The following is a 16,713-nucleotide window of genomic DNA, read 5'->3' as shown; positions in this document are numbered from 1 at the left end:
GCATTTGCTAATTTTCATCCTTTTGACCTCATTCCAAACTAGATGTTAGGGCTATTTACATTAGTGGGGTGAAGATCAGTCTGGAAAGCTGAAAAAGCAGCTCAGCCATTATGCTTGAAAATGTGTTAGCGGCAGTGTGACTGAGGGCAAAAACCTGATTCAGGCTTCATCCACGCTTTTGACACTTTTCAAACTGATGTTTTTTCTCCGTCAAAAAAAAGACTGACTTCCAATGGAGTTTAACATTTTTCCTTACAGTTCAGGTGCACACACCTGGTTTTACAACAGATCCAGTGCGTGAAAATGGATGTATACCCAACAAATTAAGGGGAAAGAGAAGCACTTTCAGATGGATGGACTCAATTTACAGAATGGTTCTGTTCTTCACCAAAGCAATTTCCACTGGGTTCTCTGAAAAGGGTTAGCTTTCATAGCGTACATAAACACTTTGTAAAAGTTTCATTTAAAAACATAGTTTAGACATCACACATCCTATGTAAAGAGAAGACTGCTCAGAACAGGTAGATGGCTCATGCTAATATTTTTAGAGCCATTATCCCATTTCAAATGGAATTCAAATGATTTGTCAACATCTTGTTGGTATTCAATTCCTGTCTAGATGGTACTGAAGCAAAGCTTATACTCGCTTCAACTCTTAGGTAAATAGTTACTCCTTTGTTGAGCCCTCTCAGATGATGCTCACCTGTTTTGCAGAGGTGAAATCTTCCAGGCACTTATGTAGCACCTGAACTGCCCACTGCGAAGACTGCCCTAGAAATGGTCTAGGCTTTATCCATTTTAAGTTCAGATATGTGCCAGGTCCTCAAGAAACTTACCTCAAATAGTAGTTGCAGTTGATGAAATGGAATGAGAAGCAGCCTTCACTGTTCTGAAATAGTGTCTTTTGGTTAGAATTCCTCAGAAGGAGATCTGATTTTGGTCATAGGGCTATGTCTCCTGGTGGCTTAGAGTTAGGTTGCCCTTGTGGACAAATCATCAAAATTATAAGAGAAAATAAAAGACCACATATATAAGTCTAAGCCAGTCAGCATAATCTCTTGCAGCCAGAGGGACTGCTTTAGGAATGTGCAATGGAAAGCAGACCTGGGATGTTTGTTGGAATCGATGAGGAAACAAGCTCTCTCACCCACTGGATTTAAGTCTCAGAACATGTAAATTAGTAGCTTCTGAAGGCTGCCTTAGCAACCAGCACAGAAGAACTGATTGGTAGAGAATCCCACGCCCCGATGATATCATTTGAGCTCTGGGGTCCAACATCTCCTGAGCGACACCTGTTTCAGGACTTTACAGTTAAGGGAGCAGGTAAATTTGCTTCTTTATTTAGACGTTTGCCTTGGCCTCTTGTTATTTGCAAATGAATGCCTCCTGGGACTTCCCTGGAGGTCCAGTGGTCAGGACCCGGAGCTTCCACTGCAGGGAGCACGGGTTCGACCCCCGGTCAGGGAACTAAGACCCCACAAGCTGCAAGGCACGACCAAAACACAAAACAAACAAATGAACAAAACAAATGAAAAGCTCCTGGCTCCCCGTTTCCCAACTGGTCTTTATATCAATTACCAAGATCTCTGCTTTCTCAGTCCGAAGTATCCATTGGCTGATCTCCATGCCAGTACCCATAATCTAGTTCAGATTCTCATGGCCTCTAATTTACAAACTCTGAGATTTATCTCTCAGCCTTCATTTTCTTCCCTATCTAGCTTCCCAGAAGCTGCCACTTAATCCTCATAAAGCACAGATATGATGAAGGCACTCAGTCGATTGCTCCACAGCTATCACTGACTCGCCCCTGCCCTGAGTTAAAAAAACCTACAGAGTTTACCCCTCCCCACCCTGTGTGTCTCCTTTACTCTCGCACAGAACACTTCACTTCTGACCCTTCTGCTCACCAAATGTGTGGAGAAGCTTTCCCCCACCAAGGAATTTTCCACACCACTAGCTGGGTGTCCTACAATGTCCTTCAGTTCGGACACTACCTACTTGGAAACAGTGCCAGGTTCCACAGAGTAAGGTTTCCGTCCCACAAGACTGCTCTCCCATTTCAGATGTCAGCTGGAAGCAGGCATTCCTCAGGTTACCCACAACTTCTCTCCAATTTACCTATAAATGGGAGCGTCCCATGGCCCTCTCCTTGGGTTCAATTAATTTGTTGGAGTGGCTCACAAGATTCAGGAGTACATTTACTTCTGTTTGTGGTTGTTGGTGTTTAGTCACTAAGTCATGTCTGACTCTTTTGTAGCCCACCAGGCCCCTCTGTCCATGGGATTCTCCAGGCAAAGATACTGGAGCAGGTTGCCATTTCCTTCTCCAGAAGCTCTTCCTGACCCAAGGATCAAACCTGCGTCTCCTGCATTGCAGGTGAATTCTTTACCATCTGAGACACCAGGGAAGCCCTTCTGAATTCTGACAGCCCTTTATCTCTTCACAGCTCAGGACTTTAAATTCCTCGTATCTTTCTATATTTTGTTACAGCTATTTGTGGATATGCTCTATCTGAGGCTTCCCTAGTGGCTCCGAAGGCAAAGAATCTATCTGCAATGCAGGTGACCTGGGTTCGACCCCTGGGTCAGGAAGATGCCCTGGAAAAGGGAATGGCTACCCACTCCAGTATTCTTGCTTGGAATATTCCATGGACAGAGGAGCTTGGTGGGCTACAGTCCATAGAGTCGCAAAGAGTTGGACACAACTGAGTGACTAATGCTTTTCTATCTAGTCTGCTCTCTAGAGTTCTTCCCCAGCATAGGGTGAATTAGTGGGTCATCACTAGTGGGTTCAGATAGGGTCTGGTTTTGATTCTCTTATTGGTGGACCCCATCACCCACCCCCATAGTAATAATCCATACGTTTACTGAATTGGTATAAAGGAAGGAATGAGACAGGCTGTTTAATAGATTCTTAGGAAACTTGCTTTTGAATAAGTATAAAAAAATAATTTCTAAGCAACCTACCCATATATAAACAGATACTAGAGGAGCACACAGGCTTGCTTGGAAATTGTCTTTCTTAGTGCTAAACCTCACACTTCCCCCTCCTCCATTTTTGCACTACTAATTTTCCAACACAAAAGTAAAATTCAGGTAAAGTTTTGACAAAATGTTGAAAATTCTAAACTACCGTCGTGTCTGTGTGTGTGTGCGCATGTGCTCACATGCCTGCTCAGTTGTATTCGACTCTTTGCCACCCACGGACTGTAGCCCGCCAGGCTCCTCTGTCCCTGGGATTCTCCGGGAAAGAACACTGGAGTGGGCTGCCATGCCCTCCTCCAGGGCATCTTCCCCACCCAGGAACTATAAACTATCTTCATGATGACGATCAAGGACCACATATGAGTGTAACTGAAAAAATAGCTTATGACCAGACATTCACTCTGAATCATGTTAACAGAAGCCATAACATGCATTCACGTCATGTGTCACAGTTCACAAAATACTTCCACAGACTTTACTCCCTTCCTGGTTTACAACCCTGTGAGATCAGTAGGGCAAGACCCATCAGCCCTGTTTACCAGCAAGGAAGAGGTAAGGTCTAAGAGAGGCTAAGCAACTAGCAAGTCTCTATAACCAAGTAGATGACAGAACCAGGACTAAAACCCAAGGTTTCTGACATCTGGCCCCAGTCCTTCCGATTATCCTGTGCTACTTACCTTAGGCTAATAGATAGCATCATCCCTTGCCAGTGGCTGATTTAGTAAAGGACTTATGACCATTGAATTCCCACCACTGTGATATGAAGAGAGGTCTGGTGAGCAGTATCATGGTCCTGCTTCTAAGAGAGAGAGATAAGAAGAGAACTTCTTCTTTTTCTTTCCTTCTGGATGTAATTGTTTATGGTAACTGCAGAGCTTCAGTGCCCCTCATCTGAAACCACCCTATCCTTCCATTTCTTGACAGGTGCAGTCCTCAACTTCCTTGTTGTCATTTAAACCGGCTTAAGTCAGGGGTTTCCACTACTAACATGTGAAGTCATCCTAACGGAAACAATATGGGCAACTTAATGATACATGGATTTGGGGTAGAGAGTCCTGTGGTTGAATCCCCACTCCAACCCTTCAAATTGGGAATTTTACTCAACTATTTAGAGCCATGGATTCTTATCAGTAAAAACAGGAATACGTGTACCTACTGCTCAGGGCTATTCAGTCCAATGCAGTAAGTAGTGGGAAGTACCTGATACCTGGTAGATAATAAATAACATTATTGTAAAGATGAACTTTATACCAATGCTATAAATACTTTTACCGAGAAGAAAAAACTTCTAAAACTATAAATTTATACAAAACCATTTTATTGGCTCACTCATGCTCCTGACTCTAGTCAGGCCGGTCTTAGAGTAAATACAAAGGGTGATTCCTAACAAGCTCAGATCAAGAATACTCAACCTTTGAATGAACTTCAATTCCCTAAAGCTTTGGGATTATGGAGCAGGGGATGAAAGTGTTGATAATAAAATTACAACTGGAGCTGAGGTTGGAGGGCTGCTACCAGGACTGGAATTTGCCTTGAAGTCAGCAATCAACCTTTCAAAGAGTAGTCTAACAAATCAAAGACTTGTCATTTATTTGCTTTTAATTTTCCTGCACAAAGGGTTTTAAGGATTTAATAGTTCAATTTTATTGCATTGTTAAAAAAAATAGAGGAAAAAAAAAAAAAAAGAGACAGATATTGCCATCTCTTGTCCTAAAAGAGAAGATAGTTTGGATAACCTCACTTTACCAAGATGCTGTTTACACAACCATGAGATCATAATCGTTAAGTGCAGGACTGGGCTATTCTGGGCCTTCCTGGTTTGAAGCCAACCACATTCTTCATTTCAACATTAAAACAAAAAAATATCATGTCACCTTGGGATGTTGTCACATTACTAGGAGAAGCTAATTTTTTGTTTTTATTTTGCTTTGTCTTTTTTTTTTTTTTTTTGCCAGAATTATAAAGAATAATACGTAATACAGGTCAACTTTGAAATGGAGTTGCCCTGGTAGTTCAGATGGTAAAGAATCTGCCTGCAATGCGGGAGACCTGGGTTTGATCCCTGGATTGGGAAGATGCCCTGGAGCAGGGAATTGCAACCCACTCCAGTATTCTTGCCTGGAGAATCCATGAACAGAGGACCCCTAGTCCATGGGGTCTCAAAGAGTCAGACACGACTGAGCGACTAACACACACAACTTTCAAATCTGTTTCTTGTGATTTACTATGTGACTATGTCCAGGATCTTAATATTGTTGATTGCAGCAACTGGGAAACGCTGTACCTTTCTTAAAATTTTTATAAAAGAGAATAACGAGCAAAAGATGAGTGTCAAAATCCAGCTGGAGGATGGCAAAGTTTTAAAGGAGGAGCTAATTTCTATTGAGCGTGTGACCCCATACTGTTCTGTTCCCTATCACACCCCTGGGTGATGCAGTGAACCCACTGCATATGTGTCAAGTGGCTGCAGGCAGTTGTCCAAACAGGGCCTCAGTCAGCCTTGAGTAAAAGAGAAATAAAGCATCCGTGTGCTCTGGGAAAAGCCAGAGGATGCATACTTGGGACCTCGAAGACAGCCAGAGGTGGTAGGTGGAACGGCTCTAGAGCCATTCTTACCAGTTCTGGCTTATGCCTTGATTCTTCCAGGACAAGGACGATAACGTGAACAGCTGCTTACAGATCCCACAAGACCTAGGGGCTCAGTGCTCTCCCCACTAATTTTAGTCTGCTGGAAACCCGGATAAAGTCACTCCTCCTCGAAGGGAGTCCAGCTGCCAGTGTCAATTCCGGAGATTCCTCCCAGCGTGACCTTCACTGCTTCATCGGGGAGACAGGCTCCCAGAGCTGTCACCCCGAACCTGCCCTGCCTCCAAGAGCACCGGCTGCAGTCCCAGCCCCGACATCCACCTGCCTTCATGCGGGAAAGTCCCACCCCACCCCACCCCCGCGCCTATGCGAGGACTTTCCCGATATCAGGTGGAGAGCCAGTTGGCTTTCCACGGCATGCCGCAGGCTTTGAAAGGAAAAGAACAAGGATGGCCATGCTTGTGGTTTCCCTAATCTGTGTACCAGAGGCAGCAGGAGCCAGGTGACCCTGTGTTTGAAATAAAGCAGGTTACTGGTCTCAAAGAGCAGGAAGCGAATGGCTTCCGTAGATACAATCCCTCCTCTGTTAAGGGCTGGCCACCCTAACTCGGCTTTCACAATGCGAGAAACCACCGCCACTCCCAGAGATGGCTATGGGGCGCTGGGCCTGCTGAGCGGCTCCGCTCTGCAGCAAGTCTCCTCTCTCCCGAGCGGAAGGAAAACTAGGGGCCTCGGACTGTGTCTGCACAGTGACCAACGAAATCTGCTGAAAACTAAAAACAAGTCTCAAATTTAGCTCACTGGTGTCTGTTCTCGAGGTCACACTGGCTGATGATGTCAGCCCAAACAGCCAGTCTTCCCTGTTCAAAAGGGCTCCCCATTGCCTACAAAAGGCCATCTATTTTGGGCTTTGCTACAACAGTGTTTGGGGCTGGATGTGCAAGGGCTTCAAAATAAACCAACACACGATACCTTCCTCAATTAGCTTTTACACCCCAGGAGCTATCCAAAGAGCTGTTATTGTAAATAAGAACAAGCCGTAGCTAATGAGTAGAAAATCAGGCACCACATATGCTAAGAAGTATTTTGATGCAACTCCTAGATTAATCCTCATTATAACCCTGGCAGGAGGGTACTGTCACTACCCTATTTTGCAAATGAGGAAACTAGGCTCTCCCAGGGTTCTGGCTATTCTGTCTTTATTTGTGTGTGCTCAGTTGTGTCCAACTCTTTTCAACCCCATGGACGGTCGCCCTCCTGGCTCCTCTGTCCATCAGATTACCCAGGCACCAAGACTGGAGTGGGTTGCCATTTCCTACTCCAGGGGATTTTCCCAACCCAAGGATGGAAACTGCATCACCTGCTTCTCCTGCATGGCAGGCAAACTCCCTACTATTGTGCCACCCGGGGTTCTCTGTCAGTCTCCCAGCAATTCTCCACCCTTTGGTGCCCTGCCCTGTACCCAGGAGGTTAAGCCTTGCAGACAGCACAGTCAGTTCCCTTGTGAGCTGACTTTGGCAGCTCCAGAGATCAGGGTGGGAACAGAGGAGGTCAGGGTGTTCCTCTCCCGCTCATTCCCTTCCTCCTGGGAACCAGATTCCCGCAGTGCTTGCAGCTGCCATCCCATTGACACAGGGCTCCTGGGCGCATGCATGCAACTAGGTTCTGCTGCGGTCTTCTCCCCCTTGGTCCCAACAACAGCCTCGGCTTCCCCTGCTGCTGGAGCCTGGGTGCTCTCTGTCCTGGCTTGTTCCCTCCGCCCTGTTCTCACTGCCATAAGTGGGCACTCCCATAAAATTCCTTCATCTGAACCAAGCAAGGGGAAGGCGGGTCTCTGTCAAGACTGCAGCTATATAGCCAACCTAAGACACGCAGGCCAGAGATTCAGCAGGGGCAGGGGAGAGGAGAGGCAAACTGAAAATGAAACAAATAAAATGGGGTAGAAATTGTTCTGGGACATCAAAGGCCAATTTAAAAAAATGCTTTGTAGAGGATGTGACATAGTGTTAGGCCTTTTAGAAATGTATAGAGGTGGGCTTAGAAAGCAAACTAGTGGTTACCAAAGGAGAAGGAGGGGGGAGGGACAAATGAGAGGTACGGGACTAACAGATACAAACTACTGTACATAAAATCGATAAGCAGTGAGGATTTACTGGGTAGCACAGGGGTTACACCCATCATCTTGTTTAGTCTATAGTGGAGTATAATTTGTAAAAATTCCGAATCACTAAGCTGTACACCTAAAACGAACACAATATTGTAAACCAGCTATACTCCAATTTTAAAAAAAATTAGAATTGAGACAAGTGGATATGAAGGAAAGAGTTTCAAATATAAGTAAAAGTGATGATGCAAAAAAAGCACAAACCACGTATCAAGAACAGAAATGGTTTGCTCTTAGAAGTGGGGTAAGCTTATGGATGGTTTTTCTCAAACCGCATCCTACAGAACCCCACTGTTCTACGACATGTTACTACCATATTGAAGAAAAGAGTCTACGGTCTAATAAGATGGGGTAGAGATAAATGAGCTTAAGCAGATTTCTTCACTCAGGACTTCTCAGAACATTTGAAATGCTAATATGTGTAAGTTGAGTACTTTTTTCCCCCATGTCTAGTAACATCTTCCAGAATATGGGAGGAAATAAGCGTTTGAGAAGCAGACTCCACAGTCCTGAGGGCATCCGATGTGATTCAGAACACAACACAAAGGGTTCTGCAGAAAGTCAGTGGGACAGTCCCAAGTCTTAGACAGATGATGCCTAAGAAGACCAACACGTAGCCATAGCATGAGTACTGAAATGTAACCAGCACACCAAGCAGAAATTGAGTTTGTTATCTTAAGTAACCCGAAAGGAAAGAACGGTGAATGGGCATCAAACAGAAATTTGGATTTACATCCTGGAAAATATTAGAGCCCCAGTGGTTAAAATTTCACATACAGTATGCCTTGCTCCTAATGGCTGCGATGGCAAACTAAATTATTTCAGACATTATATTTTAAGCCAATTAGAATTTTACTTATTCATTCATTCAATCATTTTATTAAGTAAAAATTCATTGAGCCTTTATCCTGAGCCAGGCTCTCTTAGAAGACAGAGGAAAATCGTAGGGTCTAGAAGAACAAGACAGTGGTCCCACTCACGAGACACTCTGGACCGCTTGAGGTTGAACATGTAAATATATAGTTACAATGTAAGATATAATTTCAGTACAATTCTCTGAAGACACAGAGTATGAATTTACAATTCTAGCAATGAAGGGTTTAGAAGCCTTCAGAGAAGAGTTGATATTTGAGCTTAAAAGATGAGTAGAATTTGCCAGGAAGGAGGAGAAACCTCAGAAAAAGACACTGAATTTGAGTATCCAGTCCCCACACTTAACTGCATAAAAGATTACTCCTTATAAGACAGAAAAAGAAAGAATCCAATATTCATGGATAAATACGAACGTTAAGTTGAAATACAAACATGAGTTGAGAACAAAAGGATTTTCCAAAAAGGCCTTGTAAAGCTATCGAGATTTGAAAGAAATTTTAATAAGACTCCCATTGAAAAGAGAATATCAAAAAGCTGTTTGAGTCTATTTCAAGGCCAGCCGCTCTGCTGCTTCTGCTTGAGTTAAAGGAAGAAAAAAAACCACTTTTTCTCTTTTGTTCTTGCTCATGAGATCCAGTATACAAGTTAGAGTACATCAGAGAAGCCCAGCACTGGCCTCCAGAGACTTTCTGAATTTCACCAGAGAAAATGAGAAACACACAGTTATTTCAAAATGTTTCTAATTTTTCAGTTTCCAATAGTGCTCACATTATACAGGAAATTGCTGGTGCCAAAGCCTGTTTTTCTTTCTAATAATTTTAAATTGCTATATTCTTTTAAGTAGGATTAGAGTAAAGCTTTCCTTTGCTGTGCAGCTTTTTTTTTCTTTTCTTTTTATGCTACCATATGTACCAATGTGACAATTTAGCTCTACAACTACTTTATATTTGAAGGCTTTATACATTATACTTCCACATATTTATATTCATAGTATACTGATTACTTATATTTCCAAGTATTAATACTTAAAATGAGTAAGTGACTCAATGGACATGAGTGTAAGCAAACTCTGGGAGATAGTGAAGGAGAGGGAAGCCTGGTGTGCTGCAGTCCATGGGGCTGCAAAGTCAGACATGACTTAGTGACTGAACAATAACAATGACAACAATTGATACTTTTAACAGAAACAGGAATTTTTAAAGTTTTAAGTGCTATACGAGTACATTTACTTTATTAAGTGCTGTAAAGATTATTTGTAGTGGTTCTTTTTGTTATCATTTTTTTAAATTATGGGAACTAGTTGTGGTTTTATTTTTTATCGTAAAGATTTTAAATCCAGTCTTCATGGGAGAAAAATCTGGCTTTGCCCTTAAAACACTGACAGATTTATAGACCTAACAATATTCATGTTGAAGATGCTGGTTGAATAAATGAACTGATGGTGCCATATGGGGAGACTGGCAGGGGAGACAAAAAGACTAGAACCCTGGCTCCCATCTGAACTTGTAACTCTTCCCAAATTCAGTACTGTTAGCCTTCTGTATCATGGGTTCCACAAATTCAACTAACCATGGATCCAAAAATTTTGAAAAAAATCCAGAAAGTTCCATGAAGCAAAACTTGAATTGGCCATATATCAGCAACTGTGTGCATAGCATTTACATTATATTAGGTATCGTAAGTAACCTGGGCTTCCCTGGCGGTTCAGTAGGTAAAGAATCCACGTGCAATGCAAGAGAAGCAGGAGAAGCAGTTTCCACCCCTGGGTCGGGAGGATCCTGGCTACAGTCCACAGGGTCACAAAGAGTCAGACGGCTGAAGCAACTGAGCATGCGCGCTCAGAGACGATCGAAAGTATTGGCAGATTTCATAGGTTATACGCAAAGACTATGCCATTTTATATAAGGAACTTGAGCATCCTTGGACTTTGGTATCTGCAGGGGTCCTGGAACCAACCCTCTCTCTACAGATACTAAGGGATGACTGGACTAGGATGACTGGACCGGGAAACTCTTCGCTGCCTACAAACCAAACCTATGATAAAAGACTTAGGGTTGAACAAAAGTCCTGAGATGGTTTATTCTTGGAAAGCCTGGAAAAAACTTTTTAACACTTCAATTGATTCATTCAACTCCTTCAACAAGTTTGAAACATTAAGCATTTGCAGTGGTAGTAATAACAATAGGTAACATCAATTCAGAATTTATTTTACGCTAGCCCGGTGCTGTGTGCTTTGTACTGATTATTCCTCTGAGTCCTGACTACAGCCTGAAATAAGCCCCACTGTGCAGAACAGAAAAGCAAAGCACAGAAGTCACATCACTTGCCCCCTATCGCCCAGCAACTAAAGGAACTCTAAATTGAGCCCAAGCCAGGCTGACTCCAGAGTTCCACCTCCTTTGCTCTCCCAGGACCACATGCTGGGGGTGCCCGAGGATACAGATGTGGGTCATTCTCGCATAAGATCACAATGCTGTAGACTCAGAGACCGTAACAGTGGGTCCTCTAGACTCTCTACAGATGAGACATCCAGGCTAAGTGAGATGATGTACCCACACGCACCCAGACAGGTTGAGAATACAAGCTTCCCTCCCAACCCTCTGCGCTATCTCTCACTCCATTTCTCTTTTCACTCACTACACAAAGCTAGAAACCTCCACTTACGGAATAAACTCCTGGATCCGTAATATCACCACAGATATAAGGAAACAGATGGAAATGATTTTAAAATGTGTAAGTTTATCTCCTTAGAAATAATTCTCATGGACACCTTTTAAACTGGCAAATTTTTGAAGCTGCGTGTGAGTCACAGTCTTGTAAAAAATAAGCACTAAGAGGAATGATATATTAGGAGTTTGGGATTAACAAATACACATCACTATATATAAAGTGGGGTTTCCCTGGTGGCTCAGAGGTTAAAGAATCCACCTGCAGTGCTGGAGACCAGGGTTCAATCCCTGGGTGGGGAAGATCCCCTGGAGAAGGGAATGGCAACCCATTCCAGTATTCTTGCCTGGAGAATCCCATGGACAGATGAGCCTGGTGGGCTACAGTCCATGGAATCGCAGAGAGTCAGACATGCCTGAGTGACCAACACACACACACATATGAAATAGTTAACAGCAAGGCCCTCCTGCACAGGTATCTACGCTCAGTATCTTGTAATAACCTATAATGAAAAACAATCTGAAAAAGAATATATACGTGTGTATAACTGAATCACTTTACCGCACACCTGAAATGAACACAACACTGTAAACCGATTACACTTCTTTTTTAAAAACTGAGCATTGAAACCGACTACAGAGTTGGTGTGGGGTCTCTCCCCTCCCCACCACCCTAGGTTTCCAAATATCTTTCAGTCCCATCTTGTCTCCTGCACGGAGGCCATTTAACAGGGCATTACTAAGTGACTGCAAGCCTGGAACAAAAGCAAGACAGAATCAAAAGGATGTTTTGAGTTGGAGTGATGGCAGTCACTCATCAACCTCCTTATTGTAAGGACGAGAAAATGCCGGTCTGGGAAGCAGTACAACACGGCAGAAACTGCTGACAGAGTGCAGCAGACGGGGCAGAAGTCACAACTGTGTTATTGAATGGTACACACTGGTATCCCATTCGACCCCCCTGAATCTCAGTCTCCCTGCCTGGGAAGTGAAGATAACCACAGTTCCTCTTTTTCAGTTTTCTTGAATTAACAAGTATGAAGTTTGCTACCCAGTATGCACTGAGTAAACATAGCTACAATTAGCACAATCTAGGCCTAGCTCTGCCCTCTTCACTCTCCCACTGTTGTGCAGTAGAGGAACCCAACGCCATGTGTGCTGACGTTCTGCTAGGGCTTCATCCTCTGAGCTTCAGTACAAATTCTACCACTTCTTGGGAGACTTCAGCACCTGCCAGATTGGGAATTAACAATTCCCTCTTCCATGCTCTGTAGCTGTAGTCTGATCCAGCCTGTATCTCACTTTCTCCTGCGTTTGATTTTGTTTTGGTTATATCCAAAGCATCAGTTCCTTGAGATGAGGGATATTTGCTTTCTCCCTCCCTACCTCTATTCCCAGGTGGCTCAGTGGTAAAGAATCTGCCTGCCAGTGCAGGAGATGCAAGAGATGCGAGTTCGATCCTTAGGTTGGGAAGATCCCCCAGAGAAGGAAATGGCAACCCACTTCAGTATTCTTGCCTGAGAAATCCCCTGGACAGAGAAGCCTGGAGGGCTAACAGTCCATGGGGTCACAAAAGAGCTGGACACCACTTAGCAACTCAACGGCAACTCTCTTATCACAGCCCCCATACAGTCACCTTATACAGACTGGGCACTCGCTAAGTGTGTGGGCCTTTTCCTGAATGCATTTTTAACAACTCAGCTGTGTACTCTTGCCTGGAAAATCCCATGGACGGAGGAGCCTGGTAGGCTGCAGTCCATGGGGTCGCAAAGAGTCGCACACGACTGAGCAACTTCACTTTCACTTTTCAATTTCATGCATTGGAGAAGGAAATGGCAACCCACTCCAGTGTTCTTGCCTGGAGAATCCCAGGGACGGGGGAACCTGTTGGGCTGCCGTCTATGGGGTCGCACAGAGTCGGACATGACTGAAGCGATGCAGCAGCAGCAGCAGCAGCAGCAGCAGCAGCCATACTCATGAAAAGTATTTGAGAATTATGATTATGGAGTTGAACTGAGTTCTTAAACAATGTGGGTTTTGGATTTTCTGGTGGTATTTTTTTGTTCATATCGGGAGTTGGGCAAATATAAAAACAAATATCTAGGTTTGGCATGAGGACACCTGCTACACAGGGCATTTCTCTTTGAATCAAAGTCCTCTGCAGCTCTGCTTTTGCTGCGGTCCATGTGGCAATCACAGCAACGACCTTAGGGCCTGGTAGCATCCTCCCGTTTTACTACCGACAGCTCCTGGAAGCAAGAGAAGGGGGTGGAGCTTGTGCAAACAAAAACATGGTGAGTCCTGTCTGGGCAGGGCAGGAGGCCTGAGGCTGGTTCTGGGAGAGGAGACAGGAGAGGGAGGTGCTCTCGGGTCCTTCTGTGCCTCAGTTTCCCTCTCAGAATGATGGGGAAATTACCCTGTTCTCTAAGATGCTACCTCCCCAAACTGGTGACAATGGAATTTCAAAAACTGCCAGGACAGGGATTTCCCTGGTGGTCCAGTAGCTAAGACTCCACACTCCCAGTGAAGGAGGCCTGGGTTCGATCCCTGGTCAGGGAACTAGACCCCACATGTCATAACTAAGAGCTCACATGTCTCAACTAAAGGTCCATCATGCCACAACGAAGAGCAAAGTTACTGTGTGCTGCAACTGAAGCCTGGCCAGCCAAGTATCTATCTATATATATACACATACATACATATATATATATTTAACTGTCAAAGCAAATGGGCAGTGAATATCAAATTCAGCTGAGGTGGTCCTAAAGTACAGTGCTCCAAAGCAGAGTGAAGGCATTGTCTCTGTGCATAACAGATACAACAAGAGCTAACATTCATGAAGGGTTTACTATGTGTCAGGCCACGTGCTAAGCCTTCCTGTGTTTCAACTGATTCAGCCCTTCAAACAATACTATGAGGTAGTCACCATTTTACAGAAGAGGAAACTGAGGTGCAGAAAAGTTACAAAAGCTACACAACCGGTAAGTGGCAGACCCTGAACTAGTACTCATATAGTTGAATGTTACTGGCATGCTCTTAATTACGTTCCTGGATTGCCTTCCTGTGGCCATCTCTTTAAAAAAAATATTTTTTAATTTATTTATTTTTAATTGAAGGATGATTACAATGTTGTGTTGGTTTCTGCCATACATCAACATGGATCAGCCACAGGTATACATAGGTCCACTCCCTCTTGAGCCTCCCTCCCACCTCCCACCCCACCCCGCCCCTCTGGATATCACAGAGCCCCAGTTTGAGTTTCCCTGGGACTGCTCACAGTGCCTTGCATTGATAGGTGCTTTGTAAGTCTCTTCCCGCTTTTTCTCCTTCTAATTCCTTCCCTGGTTCTTCTACTAAGTGAGGTGTTTGACTGTTAACAGTGTTTCTCTAGTTGGGAGCTATAGACCCTTGGAGACCCATAATTTAATTTTTTCATAGTTATGATTTTTAAAAATGAACATAAACACATTCTGGGTCACTGGGATAACCGCCTGATACCAAGGACTGCCTTGTGATCTCAGTGCCTCTGTGAGCTCTGCCTTGACACCAGCAGTCACCACCCTCCTCATTACACTAATAAGAAAGGGACAGCACGAAGTTAATCTCGAATGATACATGCAACTCAAGTGAAAGTCAACTATTACAATGACACAGGGTGTGAACAGAAGGGACGTAGCTGGAAGGGAGGAAAGAGGTGAGAAAAGTGACTCAGTACAGGGCACTGGCCACACCATAAGACTGGTAGAGCCACCAGAACCCGGACGTACTCACTTCCGGGCCAAAGATACACGACGCGTGCAGCAGCTGCGTGCAGGCGTGCTAAGTCACTCCCATCTGTCCGGCTCTTTGCCACCCTATGGACTGCAGCCCACCAGTCTCCTCTGTCTAGGGGATTTTCCAGGCAAGAATCCTGGGGTGGGTTGCCACACCATCCTCAGGGGATCTCCCTGACCCAGGGATCCAATCCAGAGTCTCTTATGCCTCCTGAGTTGGCAGGCGAGTTCTATTGAGTAAACATCAGTAATTTAAATTTTATAGTTCTGGGAGAAGGACTTTATATTTGATGTACAAATTTATTTTTGCTTTATTCCTGGCTTGTTCAAAAGCTATAACACAAGTTTATATCTGGTTTTATATTTATAGCTAGCAATGCAACATTTTGAAAGAAAATAATTTAAGCCAAGCCTGCGGAGGCTGAAGATACTTTTGCCTTTAACACAGTGCCCTCAGGTTTTAGAATCACCAACAGTGACAAGCACATCAGTGACAAATGCGAGCACCCTGGGTCTGTCATTAACACACTGGTGTGAAATAGCCTGTGAGACCCCTCTCTTTTTGACAGCAGGCTTTGGTGGGAGAAATTCTTTCTCTGGTGGCTCAGACGGTAAAGAATCCGCCTGCAATGCAGGAGACACAGGAGATGAGGGTTCGATCCTTGGGTCAGGAAGATCCCCTGGAGGAGGGCATGGCAACCCACTCCAGTATTCTTGCCTGGAGAATCCCATGGACAGAGGTGCCTGGGGGTCTACAGTCCATGGGGTCGCAAAGAGTCTGGCATGACTGAGGAACTAACACATGGGTGGGAGAAAGGAAAGGCAGGCTAAATGGCTTCATAGAAGAAAAAAACGTGACCTTAGTGCATTGGGGCAAGTCATTCAACTGAGAAAACCCTCCTCCTGGGCCTTACCTGTCAGAGGGGTAATCAGTACTTTCTCCAGCTGAACCGTGGGTCCCTTGCAGTGACTCAGGGAAGCTGACCCACTGGGCGAGGAGGTGGCTCCACCCGCTGGCGCCCCGATAAAGAGTCGAGGCCGGTGGGCTCCCCAACCAGCCGGTCCCTCGAAGCTGCCTCGCCCCAGCCGCGCTCCGGGCCCGGGGCCCCGCTCTGGGTGCAGCCGGAGGGGATGCAAAGCCTGGGCGGTCCTGCCACCGGGAGGCAGGTTTCCGCCCCTGGGGGGGTCCCCAGAGGCTGGGTGAAGCGGGAAGGAGCTCGGGCATCACCTAAAGACTCTGAAAACTCTCAAAAGTGCATGTGGGGTGAGGAGCGCACAGGATTTGCTTCCAACTCTGCAAACTCGCGGAGGGGTTCTGCGCACACCAGGTGTGGCCCAGAGCCCCGGCGCTAGGCTGTCGACTTTGAGGGGGCTGGTTTTTCCGAGCAGGAGGCGGCGGGCCGGCAGCAAAGGCCTCGGGCTTGCTCCGGCAGGGGGCTCCCCGGGAGCCGGCGCGGGCAAGCGCGGCGAAGCCGGGACAGGGGAGCGCCGGGGGCCACCTGCGCTGAGCCGCGCGCCGCCGTCCTGCAGCCCCGAGCCAGCCTCTGGCCGCGGGGGCGACAGGGGCGGGGCCGCGGGGGCGGCAGGGGCGGGGCCTCGGGGGCGGCAGGGGCGGGGCCGCGGGCGGGGGGCGGGCCGCGGGCGGCGGGGGCGCGGCGTCCCCGAGG

The 16,713-nt window shown here is 45.6% G+C and overlaps 1 long non-coding RNA gene across 1 annotated transcript in view; it reads right to left on the bottom strand.

Moving 5' to 3' along the window:
* The window catches only part of LOC121817470 (uncharacterized), an 80,984-nt gene extending 64,496 nt beyond the window's left edge, over window positions 1-16,488 (bottom strand). Inside the window, exon 1 of the long non-coding RNA XR_006057383.1 lies at window positions 15,961-16,488. This is a non-coding gene — a long non-coding RNA (uncharacterized LOC121817470). The remainder of the gene's footprint in view (window positions 1-15,960) is intronic.
* Window positions 16,489-16,713: the final 225 nt, after the last annotated feature.

Source organism: Ovis aries, chromosome 21 (assembly GCF_016772045.2).
Source record: "Ovis aries strain OAR_USU_Benz2616 breed Rambouillet chromosome 21, ARS-UI_Ramb_v3.0, whole genome shotgun sequence".
Lineage (NCBI taxonomy): Eukaryota > Metazoa > Chordata > Mammalia > Artiodactyla > Bovidae > Ovis > Ovis aries.
This window is presented reverse-complemented; position numbering and strand designations above follow the sequence as displayed.